General features: G+C 43.6%; 1 pseudogene; it reads right to left on the reverse strand.

The window, feature by feature from the left end:
* LOC140407147 (eukaryotic translation initiation factor 3 subunit C-like) overlaps window positions 1-21,094 on the reverse strand; it is a 53,985-nt pseudogene that overhangs the window by 13,613 nt on the left and 19,278 nt on the right.

Raw genomic sequence — 21,094 nt, forward strand, 5'->3', positions numbered from 1 at the left:
AGAGTTACAGACTGGAATCTAACCGAGGGGTTCTGGGTGGTTTATATATAGAATAACAGATACCCGGGTGTGAGTTACAGACTGAAATCTAATCGATGGGTTCGGGGTGGTTTATATATAGAATAACAGATACCCGGGCGTGAGTTACAGACTGGAATCTAATCGAGGGGTTCGGGGTGGTTTATTTATCGAATAAAAGATACCCGGGAGTGAGTTCCAGACTGGAATCTATTTGAGGGGTTCGGGGTGGTTTATATATCGAATAAAAGATACCCGGGAGTGAGTTACAGACTGGAATCGAATCGAGGGGTTCGGGGTGGTTTATTTATCGAATAAAAGATACCCGGGAGTGAGTTCCAGACTGGAATCTATTTGAGGGGTTCGGGGTGGTTTATATATCGAATAAAAGATACCCGGGTGTGAGTTACAGGCTGGAATCTAATCGAGGGGTTCTGGGTGGTTTATATATAGAATAACAGATACCCGGGAATGAGTTACAGACTGGAATCTAATCGAGGGGCTTGGGGTGGTTTATATATAGAATAACAGATACCCGGGAGTGAGTTACAGACTGGAATCTAACCGAGGGGTTCTGGGTGGTTTATATATAGAATAACAGATACCCGAGAATGAGTTACAGACTGGAATCTAACCGAGGGGTTCGGGGTGGTTTATAGAGAGAATAACAGATACCCGGGAGTGAGTTAGACTGGAATCTAATCGAGGGGTTCAGGGTGGTTTATATATAGAACAGATACCCGGGAGTGAGATTCAGACTGGAATCTAATCGAGGGGTTTGGGGTGGTTTATATGTAGAATAATAGGGACCCGGGAGTGAGTTACAGACTGGAATCTAATCGAGGGGTTCAGGGTGGTTTATATATAGAATAACAGATACCCGGGAGTGAGATATAGACGGGAATCTAATCGAGGTGTTCGGGGTGGTTTATATATAGAACAGATACCCGGGAGTGAGTTATGAACTGGAATCTAATCGAGGGGTTCGGGGTTGTTTAGATATAGAATAACAGATACCCGGGAGTGAGTTACAGAAGGGAATCTAATCGAGGGGTTCGAGCAGTTTATAGATAGAATAACAGATACCCGGGAGTGAGTTACAGACTGGAATCGAATCGAGGTGTTCAGGGTGGTTTATATATAGAATAACAGATACCCGGGAGAGAGTTACAGACTGGAATCTAATCAAAGGGTTTCAGGGTGGTTTATATAAAGAATAACAGATACCCGGGTGTGAGTTAAAGACTGAAATCAAATCGATGGGTTCGGGGTGGTTTATATATAGAATAACAGATACCCGGGAGAGAGTTACAGAAGGGAATCTAATCGAGGGGTTCGAGCAGTTTATAGATAGAATAACAGATACCCGGGAGTGAGTTACAGACTGGAATCTAATCGGGGGGTTCAGGGTGGTTTATATGTAGAATAACAGATACCCGGGAGAGAGTTACAGACTGGAATCTAATCGAAGGGTTTCAGGGTGGTTTATATATAGAATAACAGATACCCGGGTGTGAGTTACAGACTGAAATCTAATCGATGGGTTCGGGGTGGTTTATATATAGAATAACAGATACCCGGGAGTGAGTTACAGACTGGAATCTAATCGAGGGGTTCGGGGTGGTTTATATATAGAATAACAGATACCCGGGCGTGAGTTTCAGACTGGAATCTAATCGAGGGGTTCGGGGTGGTTTATATATAGAATAACAGATTCCCGGGAGCGAGTTACAGACTGGAATCTCATCGAGGGGTTCGGGGTGGTTTATATATAGAATAACAGATACCCGGGAGTGAGTTACAGACTGGAATCTAATCGAGGGGTTCGGAGTGGTTTATATACAGAATAACAGATACCCGGGAGTGAGTTACAGACTGGAATCTAATTGAGGGGTTCGAGGTGGTATATATAGAATAACAGATACCCGGGAGTGAGTTACAGACTGGAATCTAATCGAGGGGTTCGGGGTGGTTTATATACAGAATAACAGATACCCGGGAGTGAGTTACAGACTGGAATCTAATCGAGGGGTTCGGGGTGGTTTATATATAGAATAACAGAAACCCGGGAGTGAGTTACAGACTGGAATCTAATCGAGGGGTTCGGAGTGGTTTTTATATAGAATAACAGATACCCGGGAGTGAGTTATAGACTGGAATCTAATCGAGGGGCTTGGGATGGTCTATATATAGAATAACAGATATCCGGGAGTGAGTTACAGACTGGAATCTAATCGAGGGGCTTGGGATGGTCTATATATAGAATAACAGATATCCGGGAGTGAGTTACAGACTGGAATCTAATCGAGGGGTTCAGGGTGGTTTATATATAGAATAACAGATACCCGGGAGAGAGTTACAGACTGGAATCTAATCGAGAGGTTCGGGGTGGTTTATATATAGAATAACAGATACCCGGGAGTGAGTTACAGACTGGAATCTAATCGCGGGGTTCGGGGTGGTTTATATATAGAATAACAGGTACCTGGGAGTGAGTTACAGACTAGAATCTAATCGAGGGGTTCGGGTGGTTTATATATAGAATAACAGATACCCGGGAGTGAGTTACAGACTGGAATCTAATCGAGGGGTTCTGGGTGGTTTACATTTAGAATAACAGATACACGGGAGTGAGTTACAGACTGGAATCTAATCGAGGGGTTCGGGGTGATTTATATATTGAATAACAGATACCCGGGAGTGAGTTACAGACTGGAATCTAATCGAGGGGTTTGGGGTGGTTTATATATTGAATAACAGATACCCGGGAGTGAGTTACACACCGGAATCTAATCGAGAGGTTATGGGTGGTTTATATATAGAATAACAGATACCCGGGAGTGAGTTACAGACTGGAATCTAATCGAGGGGTTCGGGGTGGATAATATATAGAATAACAGTTACCCAGGAGTGAGTTACAGACTGGATCTAATCGAGGGGTTCAGGGTGGTTTATATATAGAATAACAGATACCCGGGAGTGAGTTACAGACTGGAATCTAATCGAGGGGTTCAGGGTGGTTTATATATAGAACAGGTACCCGGGAGTGAGTTATGAACTGGAATCTAATCGAGGGGTTCTGGGTGGTTTATATATAGAATAACAGATACCCGGGAGAGAGTTACAGAAGGGAATCTAATCGAGGGGTTCGAGCAGTTTATAGATAGAATAACAGATACCCGGGAGTGAGTTACAGACTGGAATCTAATCGGGGGGTTCAGGGTGGTTGAAATAGAATAACAGATACCGGGAGAGAGTTACAGACTGGAATCTAATCGAAGGGTTTCAGGGTGGTTTATATATAGAATAACAGATACCCGGGTGTGAGTTACAGACTGAAATCTAATCGATGGGTTCGGGGTGGTTTATATATAGAATAACAGATTCCCGGGCGTGAGTTACAGACTGGAATCTAATCGAGGGGTTCGGGGTGGTTTATATATAGAATAACAGATTCCCGGGAGTGAGTTACAGACTGGAATCTAATCGAGGGGTTCGGGGTGGTTTATATATAGAATAACAGATACCCGGGAGTGAGTTACAGACTGGAATCTAATCGAGGGGTTCGGAGTGGTTTATATATAGAATAACAGATACCCGGGAGTGAGTTATAGACTGGAATCTAATCGAGGGGCTTGGGATGGTTAGTATATAGAATAACAGATATCCGGGAGTGAGTTACAGACTGGAATCTAATCGAGGGGTTCAGGGTGGTTTATATATAGAATAACAGATACCCAGGAGTGAGTTACAGACTGGAATCTAATCGCGGGGTTCGGGGTGGTTTATATATAGAATAACAGGTACCTGGGAGTGAGTTACAGACTAGAATCTAATCGAGGGGTTCGGGTGGTTTATATATAGAATAACAGATACCCGGGAGTGAGTTACAGACTGGAATCTAATCGAGGGGTTCTGGGTGGTTTACATTTAGAATAACAGATACACGGGAGTGAGTTACAGACTGGAATCTAATCGAGGGGTTTGGGGTGGTTTATATATTGAATAACAGATACCCGGGAGTGAGTTACACACCGGAATCTAATCGAGGGGTTCAGGGTGGTTTATATATAGAACAGGTACCCGGGAGTGAGTTATGAACTGGAATCTAATCGAGGGGTTCAGGGTGGTTTATATATAGAATAACAGATACCCGGGAGAGAGTTACAGAAGGGAATCTAATCGAGGGGTTCGAGCAGTTTACAGATAGAATAACAGATACCCGGGAGTGAGTTACAGACTGGAATCTAATCGGGGGGTTCAGGGTGGTTTATATATAGAATAACAGATACCGGGAGAGAGTTACAGACTGGAATCTAATCGAAGGGTTTCAGGGTGGTTTATATATAGAATAACAGATACCCGGGTGTGAGTTACAGATTGGAATCTAATCGCGGGGTTCGGGGTGGTTTATATATAGAACAACAGGTACCCGGGAGTGAGTTACAGACTAGAATCTAATCGAGGGGTTCGGGGTGGTTTATATATAGAATAACAGATACCCGGGAGTGAGTTACAGACTGGAATCTAATCGAGGGGTTCTGGGTGGTTTATATACAGAATAACAGATACCCGGGAGTGAGTTACACACCGGAATCTAATCGAGAGGTTCGGGGTGGTTTATATATAGAATAACAGATACCCGGGAGTGAGTTACAGACTGGAATCTAATCGAGGGGTTCAGGGTGGTTTATATATAGAATAACAGATACCCGGGAGTGAGTTACAGACTGGAATCTAATCAAGGGGTTCGGAGTGGTTTATACATAGAATAACAGATACCCGGGAGTGAGTTACAGACTGGAATCTAATCGAGGGTTCAGGGTGGTTTATATATATATATATATATAGAATAACAGACACCCGGGTGTGAGTTACAGACTGGAATCTGATCGAGGGGTTTGGGGTGGTTTACATATAGAATAACAGGGACCCGGGAGTGAGTTACAGACTGGAATCTAATCGAGGGGTTTGGGGTGTTTTATATATAGAATAACAGACACCCGGGAGTGAGTTACAGACTGGAATCTAATCGAGGGGTTCGGGGTGGTTTACATATAGAATAATCGATACCCGGGAGTGAGTTACAGTCTGGAATCTAATCGAGGGGTTCAGGGTGGTTTATATATAGAATAACAGATACACGGGAGTGAGTTACAGACTGGAATCTAATCGAGGGGTTCGGAGTGGTTTTTTCATAGAATAACATATACCCTGGAGTGAGTTACAGACTGGAATCTAATCGAGGGGTTCGGGGTGGTTTATATATAGAATAACAGATACCCGGGAGTGAGTTACAGACTGGAATCTAATCGAGGGGTTCAGGGTGGTTTATATATAGAATAACAGATACCCGGGAGAGAGTTACAGAAGGGAATCTAATCGAGAGGTTCGAGCAGTTTACAGATAGAATAACAGATACCCGGGAGTGAGTTACAGACTGGAATCTAATCGGGGGGTTCAGGGTGGTTTATATATAGAATAACAGATACCGGGAGAGAGTTACAGACTGGAATCTAATCGAAGGGTTTCAGGGTGGTTTATATATAGAATAACAGATACCCGGGTGTGAGTTACAGACTGAAATCTAATCGATGGGTTCGGGGTGGTTTATATATAGAATAACAGATTCCCGGGCGTGAGTTACAGACTGGAATCTAATCGAGGGGTTCGGGGTGGTTTATATATAGAATAACAGATTCCCGGGAGCGAGTTACAGACTGGAATCTAATCGAGGGGTTCGGGGTGGTTTATATATAGAATAACAGATACCCGGGAGTGAGTTACAGACTGGAATCTAATCGAGGGGTTCAGGGTGGTTTATATATAGAATAACAGATACCCGGGAGTGAGTTACAGACTGGAATCTAATCGAGGGGTTCGGAGTGGTTTATATACAGAATAACAGAAACCCGGGAGGGAGTTACAGACTGGAATCTAATCGAGGGGTTCGGGGTGGTTTATATATAGAATAACAGATACCCGGGAGTGAGTTACAGACTGGAATCTAATCGAGGGGTTCGGGGTGGTTTATATATAGAATAACAAATACCCGGGAGTGAGTTACAGACTGGAATCTAATCGAGGGGTTCGGGGTGGTTTATATATAGAATAACAGATACCCGGGAGTGAGTTACAGACTGGAATCTAATCGAGGGGTTCGGGGTGGTTTATATATAGAATAACAGATATCCGGGAGTGAGTTACAGACTGGAATCTAATCGCGGGGTTCTGGGTGGTTTATATATAGAATAACAGATACCCGGGAGTGAGTTACAGACTGGAATCCAACCGAGGGGTTCAGGGTGGTTTATATATAGAATAACAGATACCCGGGAGTGAGTTACAGACTGGAATCTAATCGAGGGGTTCAGGGTGGTTTATATATAGAATAACAGGTACCCGGGAGTGAGTTACAGACTAGAATCTAATCGAGGGGTTCGGGGTGGTTTATATATAGAATAACAGATACCAGGGAGTGAGTTACAGACTGGAATCTAATCGAGGGGTTCTGGGTGGTTTATATACAGAATAACAGATACCCGGGAGTGAGTTACACACCGGAATCTAATCGAGAGGTTCGGGGTGGTTTATATATAGAATAACAGATACCCGGGAGTGAGTTACAGACTGGAATCTAATCGAGGGGTTCAGGGTGGTTTATATATAGAATAACAGATACCCGGGAGTGAGTTACAGACTGGAATCTAATCAAGGGGTTCGGAGTGGTTTATACATAGAATAACAGATACCCGGGAGTGAGTTACAGACTGGAATCTAATCGAGGGTTCAGGGTGGTTTATATATATATATATATATATATAGAATAACAGACACCCGGGTGTGAGTTACAGACTGGAATCTGATCGAGGGGTTTGGGGTGGTTTACATATAGAATAACAGGGACCCGGGAGTGAGTTACAGACTGGAATCTAATCGAGGGGTTTGGGGTGTTTTATATATAGAATAACAGACACCAGGGAGTGAGTTACAGACTGGAATCTAATCGAGGGGTTCGGGGTGGTTTACATACAGAATAATCGATACCCGGGAGTGAGTTACAGTCTGGAATCTAATCGAGGGGTTCAGGGTGGTTTATATATAGAATAACAGATACCCGGGAGTGAGTTACAGACTGGAATCTAATCGAGGGGTTCGGGGTGGTTTATATATAGAATAACAGATACACGGGAGTGAGTTACAGACTGGAATCTAATCGAGGAGTTCGGAGTGGTTTTTTCATAGAATAACAGATACCCGGGAGTGAGTTACAGACTGGAATCTAATCGAGGGGTTCGGGGTGGTTTATATATAGAATAACAGATACCCGGAAGTGAGTTCCAGACTGGAATCTAACCGAGGGTTTCGGGATGGTTTATATATAGAATAACAGATACCCGGGAGTGAGTTACAGACTGGAATCTAATCGAGGGGTTCAGGGTGGTTTATATATAGAATAACAGATACCCGGGAGTGAGTTACAGACTGGAATCTAATCGAGGGGTTCAGGGTGGTTTATATCTAGAATAACAGATAACCGGGAGTGAGTTACAGACTGGAATCTAATAGAGGGGTTCGGGGTGGTTTATATTTAGAATAACAGATACCCGGGAGTGAGTTACAGACTGGAATCTAATCGAGACGTTCGGGGTGCTTTATTTATCGAATAAAAGATACCTGGGAGTGAGTTACAGACTGGAATCTATTCGAGGGGTTCGGGGTGGTTTATATATCGAATAAAAGATACCCGGGTGTGAGTTACAGGCTGGAATCTAATCGAGGGGTTCGGAGTGGTTTATATATAGAATAACAGATACCCGGGAGAGAGTTACAGACTGGAATCTAATCGAGGGGTTCAGGGTGGTTTATATATAGAATAACAGATAACCGGGAGTGAGTTACAGACTGGAATCTAATAGAGGGGTTCGGGGTGGTTTATCTATAGAATAACAGATACCCGGGAGTGAGTTACAGACTGGAATCTAATCGAGGGTTTCGGGGTGGTTTATATTTAGAATAACAGATACCCGGGAGTGAGTTACAGACTGGAATCTAATCGAGGGGTTCGGGGTGGTTTATTTATCGAATAAAAGATACCCGGGTGTGAGTTACAGACTGGAATCTAATCGAGGGGATCGGGGTGGTTTATATATCGAATAAAAGATACCCGGGAGTGAGTTACAGACTGGAATCTAACCGAGGGGTTCTGGGTGGTTTATATATAGAATAACAGATACCCGAGAATGAGTTACAGACTGGAATCTAATCGAGGGGCTTGGGGTGGTTTATATATAGAATAACAGATACCCGGGAGTGAGTTACAGACTGGAATCTAATCGAGGGGTTCGGGGTGGTTTATATATAGAATAACAGATACCCGGGAGAGAGTTACAGACTGGAATCTAATCGAGGGGTTCTGGGTGGTTTATATATAGATTAACAGATACCCGGGAGTGAGTTACAGACTGGAATCTAATCGAGGGGTTCGGGGTGGTTTATATATAGAATAACAGATACCTGGGAGTGAGTTACAGACTGGAATCTAATCGAGGGGTTCAGGGAGGTTTATATATAGAATAACAGATACCCGGGAGAGAGTTACAGACTGGAATCTAATCGAGGGGTTCGGGGTGGTTTATATATAGAATAACAGATACCCGGGAGTGAGTTACAGACTGGAATCTAATCGAGGGGTTCTGGGTGGTTTATATATAGATTAACAGATACCCGGGAGTGAGTTAGACTGGAATCTAATCGAGGGGTTCAGGGTGGTTTATATATAGAATAACAGATACCCGGGAGTGAGTTACAGACTGGAATCTAATCGAGGGGTTCGAGGTGGTTTAGATATAGAACAGATACCCGGGAGTGAGATACAGACGGGAATCTAATCGAGGTGTTCGGGGTGGTTTATATATAGAATAACGGATGCCCGGGAGTGAGTTACAGACTGGAATCTAATCGAGGGGTTCGGGGTGGTTTATATATAGAATAACGGATGCCCGGGACTGTGTTACAGACTGGAATCTAATCGAGGGGTTCAGGGTGGCTTATATATAGAATAACAGATACACGGGAGTGAGTTACAGACTGGAATCTAATCGAGGGGTTCCGGGTGGTTTATATATAGAATGACAGATACCCGGGAGTGAGTTACAGACTGGAATCTAATCGAGGGGCTTGGGGTGGTTTATATATAGAACAACAGATACCCGGGAGTGAGTTACAGACTGGAATCTAATCGAGGGGTTCGGGGTGGTTTATATATAGAATAACAGATACCCGGGAGAGAGTTACAGACTGGAATCTAATCGAGGGGTTCTGGGTGGTTTATATATAGAATAACAGATACCCGGGTGTGAGTTACAGACTGGAATCTAATCGAGGGGTTCGGGGTGGTTTATATATAGATTAACAGATACCCGGGAGTGAGTTAGACTGGAATCTAATCGAGGGGTTCAGGGTGGTTTATATATAGAACAGATACCCGGGAGTGAGATACAGACGGGAATCTAATCGAGGTGTTCGGGGTGGTTTATATATAGAATAACAGATGCCCGGGACTGTGTTACAGACTGGAATCTAATCGAGGGGTTCGGGATGGTTTATATGTAGAATAACAGATTCCCGGGAGCGAGTTACAGACTGGAATCTAATCGAGGGGTTCGGGGTGGTTTATATATAGAATAACAGATACACGGGAGTGAGTTACAGACTGGAATCTAATCGAGGGGTTCCGGGTGGTTTATATATAGAATGACAGATACCCGGGAGTGAGTTACAGACTGGAATCTAATCGAGGTGTTCACGGTGGTTTATATATAGAACAGATACCCGGGAGTGAGTTATGAACTGGAATCTAATCGAGGGGTTCAGGGTGGTTTATATATAGAATAACAGATACCCGGGAGAGAGTTACAGACGGGAATCTAATCGAGGGGTTCGAGCAGTTTATTGATAGAATAACAGATACCCGGGAGTGAGTTACAGACTGGAATCTAATCGGGGGGTTCAGGGTGGTTTATATATAGAATAACAGATACCTGGGAGTGAGTTACAGACTGGAATCTAATCGAGGGGTTCGGGGTGGTTTATATATAGAATAACAGATACCCGGGAGAGAGTTACAGACTGGAATCTAATCGAAGGGTTTCAGGGTGGTTTATATATAGAATAACAGATACCCGGGTGTGAGTTACAGACTGAAATCTAATCGATGGGTTCGGGGTGGTTTATATATAGAATAACAGATACCCGGGCGTGAGTTACAGACTGGAATCTAATCGAGGGGTTCGGGGTGGTTTATTTATCGAATAAAAGATACCCGGGAGTGAGTTCCAGACTGGAATCTATTTGAGGGGTTCGGGGTGGTTTATATATCGAATAAAAGATACCCGGGTGTGAGTTACAGGCTGGAATCTAATCGAGGGGTTCGGAGTGGTTTATATATAGAATAACAGATACCCGGGAGAGAGTTACAGACTGGAATCTAATCGAGGGGTTCGGGGTGGTTTATATATAGAATAACAGATACCCGGGAGAGAGTTACAGACTGGAATCTAACCGAGGGGTTTGTGGTGGTTCATATATCGAATAAGATACACGGGAGTGAGTTACAGACTGGATTCTAATCGAGGGGTTCGGGGTGGTTTATATATAGAATAACAGATCCCCGGGAGTGAGTTACAGACTGGAATCTAACCGAGGGGTTCTGGGTGGTTTATATATAGAATAACAGATACCCGGGAATGAGTTACAGACTGGAATCTAATCGAGGGGCTTGGGGTGGTTTATATATAGAATAACAGATACACGGGAGTGAGTTACAGACTGGAATCTAATCGAGGGGTTCAGGGTGGTTTATATATAGAACAGATACCCGGGAGTGAGATACAGACGGGAATCTAATCGAGGTGTTCGGGGTGGTTTATATATAGAACAGATACCCGGGAGTGAGTTATGAACTGGAATCTAATCGAGGGGTTCAGGGTGGTTTATATATAGAATAACAGATACCCGGGAGAGAGTTACAGACGGGAATCTAATCGAGGGGTTCGAGCAGTTTATAGATAGAATAACAGATACCCGGGAGTGAGTTACAGACTGGAATCTAATCGGGGGGTTCAGGGTGGTTTATATATAGAATAACAGATACCCGGGAGAGAGTTACAGACTGGAATCTAATCGAAGGGTTTCAGGGTGGTTTATATATAGAATAACAGATACCCGGGTGTGAGTTACAGACTGAAATCTAATCGATGGGTTCGGGGTGGTTTATATATAGAATAACAGATACCCGGGCGTGAGTTACAGACTGGAATCTAATCGAGGGGTTCGGGGTGGTTTATTTATCGAATAAAAGATACCCGGGAGTGAGTTCCAGACTGGAATCTATTTGAGGGGTTCGGGGTGGTTTATATATCGAATAAAAGATACCCGGGTGTGAGTTACAGGCTGGAATCTAATCGAGGGGTTCGGAGTGGTTTATATATAGAATAACAGATACCCGGGAGAGAGTTACAGACTGGAATCTAACCGAGGGGTTCTGGGTGGTTTATATATAGAATAACAGATACCCGGGAATGAGTTACAGACTGGAATCTAATCGAGGGGATTGGGGTGGTTTATATATAGAATAACAGATACCCGGGAGTGAGTTACAGACTGGAATCTAACCGAGGGGTTCTGGGTGGTTTATATATAGAATAACAGATACCCGAGAATGAGTTACAGACTGGAATCTAATCGAGGGGCTTGGGGTGGTTTATATATAGAACAACAGATACCCGGGAGTGAGTTACAGACTGGAATCTAACCGAGGGGTTCGGGGTGGTTTATATATAGAATAACAGATACCCGGGAGTGAGTTAGACTGGAATCTAATCGAGGGGTTCAGGGTGGTTTATATATAGAACAGATACCCGGGAGTGAGATTCAGACTGGAATCTAATCGAGGGGTTTGGGGTGGTTTATATGTAGAATAATAGGGACCCGGGAGTGAGTTACAGACTGGAATCTAATCGAGGGGTTCAGGGTGGTTTATATATAGAATAACAGATACCCGGGAGTGAGATATAGACGGGAATCTAATCGAGGTGTTCGGGGTGGTTTATATATAGAACAGATACACGGGAGTGAGTTATGAACTGGAATCTAATCGAGGGGTTCGGGGTTGTTTATATATAGAATAACAGATACCCGGGAGTGAGTTACAGACTGGAATCTAATCGGGGTGTTCAGGGTGGTTTATATATAGAATAACAGATACCCGGGAGAGAGTTACAGACTGGAATCTAATCGGGGTGTTCAGGGTGGTTTATATATAGAATAACAGATACCCGGGAGAGAGTTACAGAAGGGAATCTAATCGAGGGGTTCGGGGTGGTTTATATATAGAATAACAGATACCCGGGAGTGAGTTACAGACTGGAATCTAATCGAGGGGTTCAGGGTGGTTTATATATAGAATAACAGATACCCGGGAGTGAGTCACAGACTGGAATCTAATCGGGGTGTTCAGGGTGGTTTATATATAGAATAACAGATACCCGGGAGAGAGTTACAGACTGGAATCTAATCAAAGGGTTTCAGGGTGGTTTATATATAGAATAACAGATACCCGGGTGTGAGTTAAAGACTGAAATCTAATCGATGGGTTCGGGGTGGTTTATATATAGAATAACAGATACCCGGGAGAGAGTTACAGAAGGGAATCTAATCGAGGGGTTCGAGCAGTTTATAGATAGAATAACAGATACCCGGGAGTGAGTTACAGACTGGAATCTAATCGGGGGGTTCAGGGTGGTTTATATGTAGAATAACAGATACCCGGGAGAGAGTTACAGACTGGAATCTAATCGAAGGGTTTCAGGGTGGTTTATATATAGAATAACAGATACACGGGCGTGAGTTTCAGACTGGAATCTAATCGAGGGGTTCGGGGTGGTTTATATATAGAATAACAGATTCCCGGGAGCGAGTTACAGACTGGAATCTAATCGAGGGGTTCGGGGTGGTTTATATATAGAATAACAGATACCCGGGAGTGAGTTACAGACTGGAATCTAATCGAGGGGTTCGGAGTGGTTTATATACAGAATAACAGATACCCGGGAGTGAGTTACAGACTGGAATCTAATCGAGGGGTTCGAGGTGGTATATATAGAATAACAGATACCCGGGAGTGAGTTACAGACTGGAATCTAATCGAGGGGTTCGGGGTGGTTTATATACAGAATAACAGATACCCGGGAGTGAGTTACAGACTGGAATCTAATCGAGGGGTTCGGGGTGGTTTATATATAGAATAACAGAAACCCGGGAGTGAGTTACAGACTGGAATCTAATCGAGGGGTTCGGAGTGGTTTATATATAGAATAACAGATACCCGGGAGTGAGTTATAGACTGGAATCTAATCGAGGGGCTTGGGATGGTTTATATATAGAATAACAGATACCCGGGAGTGAGTTACAGACTGGAATCTAATCGAGGGGTTCAGGGTGGTTTATATATAGAATAACAGATACCCGGGAGTGAGTTACAGACTGGAATCTAATCGAGGGGTTCAGGGTGGTTTATATATAGAATAACAGATACCGCGGAAGTGAGTTACAGACTGGAATCTAATCGAGGGGTTCAGGGTGGTTTATATATAGAATAACAGATACACGGGAGTGAGTTACAGACTGGAATCTAATCGAGGGGTTCGGGGTGATTTATATATTGAATAACAGATACCCGGGAGTGAGTTACAGACTGGAATCTAATCGAGGGGTTTGGGGTGGTTTATATATTGAATAACAGATACCCGGGAGTGAGTTACACACCGGAATCTAATCGAGAGGTTATGGGTGGTTTATATATAGAATAACAGATACCCGGGAGTGAGTTACAGACTGGAATCTAATCGAGGGGTTCGGGGTGGATAATATATAGAATAACAGTTACCCAGGAGTGAGTTACAGACTGGATCTAATCGAGGGGTTCAGGGTGGTTTATATATAGAATAACAGATACCCGGGAGTGAGTTACAGACTGGAATCTAATCGAGGGGTTCAGGGTGGTTTATATATAGAATAACAGATACCCGGGAGTGAGTTACAGACTGGAATCTAATCAAGGGGTTCGGAGTGGTTTATACGTAGAATAACAGATACCCGGGAGTGAGTTACAGACTGGAATCCAATCGAGGGTTCAGGGTGGTTTATATATATATATATATATATAGAATAACAGATACCCGGGTGTGAGTTACAGACTGGAATCGAATCGCGGGGTTCGGGGTGGTTTATATATAGAATAACAGATACCTGGGAGTGAGTGACAGACTGGAATCTAATCGAGGGGTTCAGGGTGGTTCATATATAGAATAACAGATACCCGGGAGTGGGTTACAGACTGGAATCTAATCGAGGGGTTCGGGGTGGTTTATATAGAATAACAGATACCCGGGAGTGAGTTACAGACTGGAATCTAATCGAGGGGTTCGGGGTGGTTTATATATAGAATAACAGATACCCGGGAGTGAGTTACAGACTGGAATCTAATCGAGGGGTTCAGGGTGGTTTATATATAGAATAACAGATACCCGGGAGTGAGTTACAGACTGGAATCTAATCAAGGGGTTCGGAGTGGTTTATACGTAGAATAACAGATACCCGGGAGTGAGTTACAGACTGGAATCCAATCGAGGGTTCAGGGTGGTTTATATATATATATATATATAGAATAACAGATACCCGGGTGTGAGTTACAGACTGGAATCGAATCGCGGGGTTCGGGGTGGTTTATATATAGAATAACAGATACCTGGGAGTGAGTGACAGACTGGAATCTAATCGAGGGGTTCAGGGTGGTTCATATATAGAATAACAGATACCCGGGAGTGGGTTACAGACTGGAATCTAATCGAGGGGTTCGGGGTGGTTTATATAGAATAACAGATACCCGGGAGTGAGTTACAGACTGGAATCTAATCGAGGGGTTCGGGGTGGTTTATATATAGAATAACAGATACCCGGGAGTGAGTTACAGACTGGAATCTAATCGAGGGGTTCGGGGTGGTTTATATATAGAATAACAGATACCCGGGAGTGTGTTACAGACTGGAATCTAATCGAGGGGTTCAGGGTGGTTTATATATAGAATAACAGATACCCGGGAGTGGGTTACAGACTGGAATCTAATCGAGGGGTTCGGGGTGGTTTATATAGAATAACAGATACCCGGGAGTGAGTTACAGACTGGAATCTAATCGAGGGGTTCGGGGTGGTTTATATATAGAATAACAGATACCCGGGAGTGAGTTACAGACTGGAATCTAATCGAGGGGTTCGGGGTGGTTTATATATAGAATAACAGATACCCGGGAGTGAGTGACAGACTGGAATCTAATCGAGGGGTTCGGGGTGGTTTATATACAGAATAACAGATACCCGGGAGTGAGTTACAGACTGGAATCTAATCGAGGGGTTCAGGGTGGTTTATATATAGAATAACAGATACCCGGGAGTGAGATATAGACGGGAATCTAATCGAGGTGTTCGGGGTGGTTTATATATAGAATAACAGATGCCCGGGACTGTGTTACAGACTGGAATCTAATCGAGGGGTTCAGGGTGGTTTATATATAGAATAACAGATGCCCGGGACTGTGTTACAGACTGGAATCTAATCGAGGGGTTCAGGGTGGTTTATATATAGAACAGGTACCCGGGAGTGAGTTATGAACTGGAATCTAATCGAGGGGTTCAGGGTGGTTTATATATAGAATAACAGATACCCGGGAGAGAGTTACAGAAGGGAATCTAATCGAGGGGTTCGAGCAGTTTATAGATAGAATAACAGATACCCGGGAGTGAGTTACAGACTGGAATCTAATCGGGGGGTTCAGGGTGGTTTATATATAGAATAACAGATACCGGGAGAGAGTTACAGACTGGAATCTAATCGAAGGGTTTCAGGGTGGTTTATATATAGAATAACAGATACCCGGGTGTGAGTTACAGACTGAAATCTAATCGATGGGTTCGGGGTGGTTTATATATAGAATAACAGATTCCCGGGCGTGAGTTACAGACTGGAATCTAATCGCGGGGTTCGGGGTGGTTTATATATAGAATAACAGATTCCCGGGAGCGAGTTACAGACTGGAATCTAATCGAGGGGTTCGCGGTGGTTTATATATAGAATAACAGATACCCGGGAGTGAGTTACAGACTGGAATCTAATCGAGGGGTTCAGGGTGGTTTATATATAGAATAACAGATACCCGGGAGTGAGTTACAGACTGGAATCTAATCGAGGGGTTCGGAGTGGTTTATATATAGAATAACAGATACCCGGGAGTGAGTTACAGACTGGAATCTAATCGAGGGGTTCGGGGTGGTTTATATATAGAATAACAGAAACCCGGGAGGGAGATACAGACTGGAATCCAACCGAGGGGTTCAGGGTGGTTTATATATAGAATAACAGATACCTGGGAGTGAGTTACAGACTGGAATCTAATCGAGGGGTTCAGGGTGGTTTATATATAGAATAACAGATACCCGGGAGTGAGTTACAGACTGGAATCTAATCGAGGGGTTCAGGGTGGTTTATATATAGAATAACAGATACCTGGGAGTGAGTTACAGACTGGAGTCTAATCGCGGGGTTCGGGGTGGTTTATATATAGAATAACAGGTACCCGGGAGTGAGTTACAGACTAGAATCTAATCGAGGGGTTCGGGGTGGTTTATATATAGAATAACAGATACCCGGGAGTGAGTTACAGACTGGAATCTAATCGAGGGGTTCTGGGTGGTTTATATACAGAATAACAGATACCCGGGAGTGAGTTACACACCGGAATCTAATCGAGAGGTTCGGGGTGGTTTATATATAGAATAACAGATACCCGGGAGTGAGTTACAGACTGGAATCTAATCGAGGGGTTCGGGGTGGATAATATATAGAATAACAGTTACCCAGGAGTGAGTTACAGACTGGATCTAATCGAGGGGTTCAGGGTGGTTTATATATAGAATAACAGATACCCGGGAGTGAGTTACAGACTGGAATCTAATCGAGGGGTTCAGGGTGGTTTATATATAGAATAACAGATACCCGGGAGTGAGTTACAGACTGGAATCTAATCAAGGGGTTCGGAGTGGTTTATACATAGAATAACAGATACCCGGGAGTGAGTTACAGACTGGAATCTAATCGAGGGTTCAGGGTGGTTTATATATATATATATATATATATAGAATAACAGACACCCGGGTGTGAGTTACAGACTGGAATCGAATCGCGGGGTTCGGGGTGGTTTATATATAGAATAACAGATACCTGGGAGTGAGTTACAGACTGGAATCTAATCGAGGGGTTCGGGTTGGTTTATATATAGAATAACAGAGACCCGGGAGTGAGTTACAGACTGGAATCTAATCGAGGGGTTCGGGTTGGGTTATATATAGAATAACAGATACCCGGGAGTGAGTTACAGACTGGAATCTAATCGAGGGGTTCGGGGTGGTTTATATATAGATGACAGATGCCCGGGAGTGAGTTACAGACTGGAATCTAATCGAGGGGTTCGGGGTGGTTTTTCTATAGAATAACAGATACCCGGGAGTGAGTTACAGACTGGAATCTAATCGAGGTGTTCGGGGTGGTTTATATATAGAATAACAGATACCCGGGAGTGAGTTACAGACTGGAACCTAATCAAGGGGTTCAGGGTGGTTTATATATAGAATAACAGATACCCGGGAGTGAGTTACAGACTGGAATCTGATCGAGGGGTTTGGGGTGGTTTACATATAGAATAACAGGGACCCGGGAGTGAGTTATAGACTGGAATCTAATCGAGGGGTTTGGGGTGTTTTATATATAGAATAACAGACACCCGGGAGTGAGTTACAGACTGGAATCTAATCGAGGGGTTCGGGGTGGTTTACATATAGAATAATCGATACCCGGGAGTGAGTTACAGTCTGGAATCTAATCGAGGGGTTCAGGGTGGTTTATATATAGAACAACAGATACACGGGAGTGAGTTACAGACTGGAATCTAATCGAGGGGTTCGGAGTGGTTTTTTCATAGAATAACAGATACCCGGGAGTGAGTTACAGACTGGAATCTAATCGAGGGGTTCGGGGTGGTTTATATATAGAATAACAGATACCCGGAAGTGAGTTCCAGACTGGAATCTAATCGAGGGGTTCAGTGTGGTTTATATATAGAATAACAGATACCCGGGAGTGAGTTACAGACTGGAATCTAATCGAGGGGTTCGGGGTGGTTTATATATAGAATAACAGATACCCGGGAGTGAGTTACAGACTGGAATCTAATCGAGGGGTGCAGGGTGGTTTATATATAGAATAACAGATACCCGGGAGTGAGTTACAGACTGGAATCTAATCGAGGGGTGCAGGGTGGTTTATATCTAGAATAAAATATAACCGGGAGTGAGTTACAGACTGGAATCTAATCGAGGGGTTCGGGGTGGTTTATATTCAGAATAACAGATACCCGGGAGTGAGTTACAGACTGGAATCTAATCGAGGGGTTCGGGGTGGTTTATTTATCGAATAAAAGATACCCGGGTGTGAGTTACAGACTGGAATCTAATCGAGGGGTTTGGGGTGGTTTATATTTAGAATAACAGATACCCGGGAGTGAGTTACAGACTGGAATCTAATCGAGGGGTTCGGGGTGGTTTATATTTAGAATAACAGATACCCGGGAGTGAGTTACAGGCTGGAATCTAATCGAGGGGTTGGGGGTGGTTTATTTATCGAATAAAAGATACCCGGGAGTGAGTTACAGACTGGAATCTAATCGAGGGGTTTGGAGTGGTTTATATATAGAATAACAGATACCCGGGAGTTAGTTACAGACTGGAATCTAATTGAGGGGTTCGGGGTGGTTTAAATATAGAATAACAGATACCCGGGAGTGAGTTACAGACTGGAATCTAATCGAGGGGTTTGGGGTGGTTTACATATAGAATAATAGATACCCGGGAGTTAGTTACAGACTGGAATCTAATTGAGGGGTTCAGGGTGGTTGATATATAGAGTAACAGATACCCGGGAGTGAGTTACAGACTGGAACCTAATCGAGGGGTTCGGGGTGGTTTATATATAGAATAACAGATACCCGGGAGTGAGTTACAGACTGGAATCTAATCGAGGGGTTCGGGGTGGTTTATATACAGAATAACAGATACCCGGGAGTGAGATACAGACTGGAATCTAACCGAGGGGTTCTGGGTGGTTTATATATAGAATAACAGATACCCGGGAATGAGTTACAGACTGGAATCTAATCGAGGGGCTTGGGGTGGTTTATATATAGAATAACAGATACCCGGGAGTGAGTTACAGACTGGAATCTAATCGAGGGGTTTGGGGTGGTTTATATATAGAATAACAGATACCCGGGAGTGAGTTACAGACTGGAATCTAATCGAGGGGTTCAGGGTGGTTGATATATAGTATAACAGATACCCGGGAGTGAGTTACAGACTGGAATCTAATCGAGGGGTTCGGGGTGGTTTATATATAGAATAACAGATACCCGGGGGTTACAGACTGGAATCTAATCGAGGGGTTCGGGGGGGGTTTATATATAGAATAACAGATACCCGGGAGTGAGTTACAGACTGGAATCTAATCGAGGGGTTCGGGGTGGTTTATATACAGAATAACAGATACCCGGGGGTTACAGACTGGAATCTAATCGAGGGGTTCGGGGGGGTTTATATATAGAATAACAGATACCCGGGAGTGAGTTACAGAAGGGAATCTAATCGAGGGGTTCGGGGTGGTTTATATACAGAATAACAGATACCCGGGAGTGAGTTACAGACTGGAATCTAACCGAGGGGTTCTGGGTGGTTTATATATAGAATAACAGATACCCGGGAGTGAGTTACAGACTGGAATCTAACCGAGGGGTTCTGGGTGGTTTATATATAGAATAACAGATACCCGGGAATGAGTTACAGACTGGAATCTAATCGAGGGGCTTGGGGTGGTTTATATATAGAATAACAGATACCCGGGAGTGAGTTACAGACTGGAATCTAACCGAGGGGTTCGGGGTGGTTTATATATAGAATAACAGATACCCGGGAGTGAGTTGGACTGGAATCTAATCGAGGGGTTCAGGGTGGTTTATATATAGAACAGATACCCGGGAGTGAGATACAGACTGGAATCTAATCGAGGGGTTTGGGGTGGTTTATATATAGAATAACAGATACCCGGGAGTGAGATATAGACGGGAATCTAATTGAGGGGTCAGGGTGGTTTATATATAGAATAACAGATACCCGGGAGTGAGTTACAGACTGGAATCTAATCGAGGGGTTCGGAGTGGTTTATATATAGAATAACAGATACCCGGGAGAGAGTTACAGACTGGAATCTAATCGAGGGGTTCAGGGTGGTTTATATATAGAATATCAGATACCCGGGAGAGAGTTACAGACTGGAATCTAATCGAGGGGTTCAGAGTGGTTTATATATAGAATAACAGATACCCGGGAGTGAGTTACAGACTGGAATCTAATCGAGGTGTTTGGGATGGTTTATATATTGAATAACAGATACCCGGGAGTGAGTTACAGACTGGAATCTAATCGAGGTGTTTGGGATGGTTTATATATAGAATAACACATACCCGGGAGAGAGTTACAGACTGGAATCTAATCGAGGGGTTTGGAGTGGTTTATATATAGAATAACAGATACCCGGGAGTGAGATACAGACTGGAATCTAATCGAGGAGTTCAGGGTGGTTTATATATAGAATAACAGATACCCGGGAGTGAGTTACAGACTGGAATCTAATCGAGGGGTTCGGGGTGGTTTATATATAGAATAACAGATACCCGGGTGTGAGTTACAGACTGGAATCTAATCGAGGGATTCGGGGTGGTTTATATATAGAATAACAGATACCCGGGCGGGAGTTACAGACTGGAATCTAATCGAGGGGTTCGGGGTGGTTTATATATAGAATAACAGATTCCCGGGAGCGAGTTACAGACTGGAATCTAATCGAGGGGTTCGGGGT

This window comes from Scyliorhinus torazame, unplaced genomic scaffold (assembly GCF_047496885.1).
Source record: "Scyliorhinus torazame isolate Kashiwa2021f unplaced genomic scaffold, sScyTor2.1 scaffold_1201, whole genome shotgun sequence".
Lineage (NCBI taxonomy): Eukaryota > Metazoa > Chordata > Chondrichthyes > Carcharhiniformes > Scyliorhinidae > Scyliorhinus > Scyliorhinus torazame.